Source organism: Scyliorhinus canicula, chromosome 8 (genome assembly GCF_902713615.1).
Source record: "Scyliorhinus canicula chromosome 8, sScyCan1.1, whole genome shotgun sequence".
In the NCBI taxonomy this organism is placed as follows: domain Eukaryota; kingdom Metazoa; phylum Chordata; class Chondrichthyes; order Carcharhiniformes; family Scyliorhinidae; genus Scyliorhinus; species Scyliorhinus canicula.
Window position 1 is genome coordinate 15,892,201 of NC_052153.1, and position 6,000 is coordinate 15,898,200.

The 6,000-nt window shown below is 48.0% G+C and overlaps 1 protein-coding gene across 3 annotated transcripts in view; it reads right to left on the bottom strand.

Annotated features, from left to right (window-relative positions):
- lingo2 (leucine rich repeat and Ig domain containing 2) overlaps positions 1–2,561 on the bottom strand; it is a 726,266-nt gene extending 723,705 nt beyond the window's left edge. For all 3 annotated transcript variants that reach the window (XM_038804221.1, XM_038804219.1, XM_038804220.1), the window contains exon 1: positions 2,068–2,561. The gene's annotated coding sequence lies outside the window, so the exon portion shown is untranslated. The remainder of the gene's footprint in view (positions 1–2,067) is intronic.
- Between the last annotated feature and the right edge of the window lie 3,439 nt (positions 2,562–6,000).

Here is a 6,000-nt window from a genome sequence, read left to right on the forward strand (position 1 = left end):
AAAGTCAATTCACCGGATTATTAGGTGAGGATGAAAATCGAGATTCTCTAAAATAAATTGGATACGGTTCAGGATGGACAAGCACTCTTGTGCAAAACCAACTCATTAGGGGGCTGTGTTTCCCGCACCCTGTGCATGCTCAAGGGCGCAAACAGCAGGCACTGTAATGCCAACATGTCCTGTTTCCAGGGTGTGAAACGCCCATCCTGTTAAAAGTCAGTCCACCTGACCAGCCGCGGACATGTACGCTGGGGATGTGCACCGTGACAGGGGTGGGGGGGAGTGAAAGTTTAAAATAAAGGTCTGTCTGATTGGTGAATGGTGCTCTCTATCCAGAAATAACAGCGACCAGGTTAAAAAAGAAAGTGACAGTTTACCCCAGTGGGTGTGTTTACTGTTAAAAAACATACCAAAAAAAACAGGAGAGGGGACTGGCATTTGAGAACAGGGCAGGCTCGGTTGGAGACAGGGGAGAGAGAGGGGGAAAAAAGGCGTTGTTCCATTTTATCTCAGCATCCAAGTTGTGAGATGCAAGGACATGTTGGTTTCACAGACAGCTCCTCTAGGCGTGGCGGACAGCTCCCGTCTCATATACGTGCAGAACGTGAATGATACATTCCCCCACCGTGTGGTCCCTTGTGCAAATATACACAATAAACTGGCACTCTGGTGCTTTCTTTTTTTTTGGAGAAAAAAATCATTCAGCATTGCTGATGACGAATTAGTCAGAACGATCCTATCCTTCAGTCCTCTCACACCTTAGGGGGTGAACACATTTTGACTGAGGTTCAATAAATCTGACAGAGCAGAGGTGCTTTTTTTAAAAAAAAACGTTTCCTCCCCGTGCTTATTAAAGCCCAGCTTTGCTCATTGAAAAACAAATTTATGTTTTTACTCCGAATGCTTCAGCTGTACAGGATTCCAAGAGAGGTCTGACCACTTCGCCTTTCTCACAGCGCTGTCTCCACCACTCGCTTCCACGGTGCAGACGAGCTGGCATCACCCCCTCACCCCCCCCCCCCCCCCCTTACCCACCAACAACCCCCCCCCCCCCCTTCCTCCTCACCCCCGGTTCAACATGAAAGCGATGCGCCCATTGCACTCACACCCCACCATGTTAGAATGTTTTTTTTTTAAACACTGAAAATGAACCTTCCAGATCGGTTGTGAGCAGATAATAACACTCCTTTTGGAAGATGGGACTGAATCCGGCCCGATGCAATAATGTTCATGGACTCTTCCTATGCATGCGTTGGCTTCCAAAATGTTTGCTCATTAACATGGAATGCACTTTTATCACTTGATACACTGCACTAACATTACAGCGTTGGCACAAATCCCCCAAGCAAATCTCATCTATATATATATATATATATACACACACACATGTATAATAGAGGCAGACAGATAGATAGATAAAGGAGAAGTAAGTCATTATATTCTGTAAATCAGCTTGCAAGAAACAATTTAAAAAAAAACAAGTTTTAGGAGCACCCACAGCCACCCAAACACACACACACACACACGAGATTGGTTAGATAATCGGTGACTGATTGCAGCTTGTGTTAACAAGAGAGCTGGGCAGTCAAGTACCCACAGCTGGCATCAGGGCAGATACACCAAGTGTGCATCCGAGGTTAGGATAGATTCGGAAGAAAGTGAATGCAGTAAAATTCAATCCAGTTTTTCTTTTTAACTCAACCACTTCGATAATTATATGCATGTTGCTTCAGGCAAGGCATTCGACAGTGCTGTGAATGTGACAGCTAAAGTGAGCTCTCTGTACACAATTACATAGATATATATTATATGCACACGTACATGCAGGTTCAACCTGGCTGACAGAATGTTGGTAACCAGAGCCGGTTCTAGGAGGCGAACCATTTGCAAATCGTCTTTTTCTTCCCTCCCCTGTTCAATTTTTACCCTGGAACTTCCAAACTGGTTCTGATAAGACAGCAGGCTGGATCTGTGAACAGTCTAGTGTTAAAATACCCGGCATGTACAGCCACAGACACGAGAAGCGAACATCGTACCGGGTTAGCTGCCCCTGCTTCAGCCACTTACCCCAAAGGTTTGTAATCCCAGCTCCCAGATTAACCACCGCGAGGTGGGCGACAAGACAGATCCTGGGGTCCCTTCGCCTTCCCAGGTCGGAGCGGAGTGTGAGAGGAATAAAGTCCTTTGCCTGTCCTCGCTGTTTTCAAGCCGCCAGTCCCTGCAAAGCCAGTCACCAGAAGTGAAGCGAGTGTTAAAGAGAAATCACAGAGGGGGTCGCTTCCTCCTCCCGCACCCTCTTTGTGAATGGACGGCCGTGCAGCCGGCTGGAGCATTCCACATTAATAAATCACCCTTCAATTCATCCCACGGTTAATAAGCTTGCTTCCGAAGGGGCAAGGGAAAAAAAAACTTTTGAGTTAATGAGCTCTGAGACACAGAGAGAGAGAGAGAGCAAAATAAAAGGGAGGGGTGGAGGTCTTGTAAACTGGAGATGTTACAGATCCCAGACACATGTCTTGTGTGGACAATTACTGGGACAGTGTATGAAGTTAGCCCAGAGATAAAGATCTAGATGTGTCTTTGGGGATTGCACTAATGGTCTGGTTTATTTAGTTTGAGGATTTTTCCACAGACACGAATGGATTTTTAAAAAATGACTGCAATACTTAACACTATATTTTTTTTGGGTGGGCTGGGGGGGGGGGGGGGGGAAGAAAGGAGGCGCCAGGGGTGCTGGTGGTCCCCACTTGATTCTGAATGCGCTGGGGCGACACTGGGTGACAATCCATCCACGCCTCTTGCACGAACAGAGGAGGATCGCTAAAGAAGCCACTCACTGACTTTGGGAGAGCTGAACAAAAGAAATGGAGAAGAATTGGTGATGGTGGGGCAGGGAATGGAGAAGGGACAGTGTGGACATGTTTGATGCACTCTGTTTTAACGAGCAGCTCCCCACCGCTGGGGCACAATACCATACCCCGGGAGAACTCAAAATGTGAATTGTGCAAATAATTGGATTCGATGAGGAATATTTGCCTGACCAGGCTGCCATTTTCACCCCTGGTCTGGGGGGGGGGGGGGGGGGGTATAAATGAGATTGCAGTTCTTCAGCTTCAGGTTCTGCTCAGTTGAATCCGAAATGAAAGCACAACTCTTATATAATTTACAGTGCAGAAGGAGGCCATTCGGCCCATCGTGTCTGCACCAGCCGTTAACTCCCACTTAAGCCCACACACCTCCACCCTATCCCAGTAACCCAATATCCCCACCTAACCTTTCTGTACACTAAGGGGCAATTTAGCACGGCCAATGCATCTAACCTGCACATCTTTGGACTGTGGGAGGAAACAGGAGCACACGGAGGAAACCCACGCACAGACACGGGGAGAACGTGCAGACTCCGCACAGTTCTTGCTGGGTTTCCTGTCTTGTTTTTCACTTGCAAAACACAGAAACGTTTTTTTCAATCTCTCTCTCTATTGCACTGAAAGTTCCAAAGGCATTGTAGCAAACACTTGTCACGTCCAATGGTGGGGGTGGATGGGGCCGCGACCTAGTCTGAGACAGCACCATGGCCATGGTTGAGATGATTACACAGCCCCAGTGGCAAGTCTCTTTCAGGGCCTTTGTGCAATGCTTCACCTTGGGCTGACATAATTCGGATTCCATTATTACTGAGCAGATGATGATTATGAGCTAAAATTGCCCCTGGTGCTTCGAAGAGCTGGTTTAATGGGAACAGCTAGGGTATGCCAGTAAACCAACCAGCAAGCTGACTTGGGAGAGTGAACACAGTCGAATAAGTTTGCTGCCAATCAGGCTAAACCGGCCAAATTAATTGTGAATTATCCATGACACCCATGAAAGCCTTCTTTTGTGTGTGTGTGTCCGGCAGTGATTTTTCTGGGAACACATTAACATTCTGCTTTGAACTTCTGTGTCCATCGTACTGGAGTAGATAATTTCTGAAAGGGGACTGTTTAGAACTGTCACATGCAATGGACCAAATGGCCTCCATACGTACAGCCAACAGCCTGCGTTTCAAATGGATGGCAAAACATAGAACATAGAACATACAGCACAGAAGGAGGCCATTCGGCTCATCGAGTCTGCACCGACTCACTTAAGCCCTCACTTCCACCCTATCCCCGTAACTCAATAAGCCCACCTAACTCTTTCGGTCACTAAGGGCAATTTAGCATGGCCGATCCTTCTGACCTGCACGCCTTTGGACTGTGGGAGGAAACCAGAGCACCTGGAAGAAACCCACGCAGACACGAGGAGAACGTGCAGACACCGCACAGACAGTGACCCAGCCGGGAATCGAACCTGGGACCCTGGCGCTGTGAAGCCAAAGTGCTAGCCACCTGTGCTACCATGTTGGCCATGGAACATAACGTTGGTCAGTGAAAGATAACAATCTTGCATTTATGCAGCATCTTTCTTGTGCTCAGGATCTCCCTGAGGCATCATTTCCGTTGTTGGAAATGTGCCCCCCCCACCTGTTGAGGAAATTCCAAACAACAGTGGGTGAGATAAATGATTAGATAAGTCAGTGAATGCCATTGATTAAGGGGCACACATTGGTGCCAGGAGAAATCGCTCATCTGCTCCAGATGAGGAAAGATGGGAGCAGGCTAGAGTGGAGCATTAACATTGTCTTTGACTGGTTGGGCCAAATGATCTGTTTCTGTGCAGCAAATCCAATGCACCTTTACGCACTTTTAACTATTGCCACAGGGTCTATTTTATCTACTTTAATATATATTTTCCTACAATACAACTATACCTGGTATCGAGAGCATGCTCATCAGAGCTCAACTTCACTGGGCTAGCTGCATGTTATGAACGCGAGGTCTGGGCAGCACGGTGGCCAAGTGGTTAGCATAACCGCCTCACGGCGCTGAGGTCCCAGGTTCGATCCCGGCTCTGGGTCACTGTCCGTGTGGAGTTTGCACATTCTCCCCGTGTCTGCGGGGGTTTCGCCCCCACAACCCAAAAATGTGCAGAGTAGGTGGATTGGCCACGCTAAATTGCCCCTTAATTGGAAAAAATAATTGGGTAATCTAAATTTATTAAAAAAAAATGAACGCGAGGTCTAATAAGATGGTTATGTTTGGAATGGTCTCTTTAGTTCAAGGTAAAGTTAGGCCGTGAGGAGTCATACGATCTGTGCTGAATTCTGCCTAACAAAAAGTCTGTGTGGTTTGTTAACGATGGGGGCAGGGAGGCCCAGGGTAGCACAGTGGTTAGCACGGTTGCTTTACAGTGCCAGAGACCCTGGTTTCATTCCTGCCTTGGGTCACTGTCTGTGTGGAGTCTGCACGTTCTCCCCGTGTCTGCGTGGGTTTCCTCCGGGTGCTCCAGTTTCCTCTCACAAAGACCAAAAAAGGCGTGCTTGTTCGGTGAATTGGACATTCTGAAGTCTCCCTCAGTGTATGCAAACAGGCGCTGGAATGTGGAGACTGGGAGATTTTCACAGTACTTCATTGCAGTGTTAATGTAAGCCTGCTTGTGACACAAATAAGGATAATTATTATTAAAAGTGTTGAAAATGCTCACAACTAAAAACAAAGGCAGGAGCAGATGTCCTGACTGTGTACAGACTTTCAGTCTACAAGTTCTAGGCAGTAAAGAGAGAGAGATGAGGTCTCACGGAGGGCACGATTCTCTAAAAACATTTGTAAGTGTGGTAGCGAGCGGGTGCTGCCTCGAGCTGCCCGACGCTCAGCCCAGTGAGGCCGGCAACGCTATTCAACGTTAATTTGGTCCACTTAACGAGGCCTCATGCTGCAAATGGAGGCTTGCCAGCTGATTCGCTGGGACCGCGCTCGCCCTCCCGCCAACCAGGTCGAGCAGAATTTAAACTGCTCTTACACAAGCAACCCCACTCAGCTTTCAGCCATGGCATGGGGCCACCAGCTCCACGGTTGGGGAGGCTCCTAGATGCTGTGGAGGCCAGGAGAGATGTCCTGTTCCCCCGAGGGTCCCAGAGGGCAA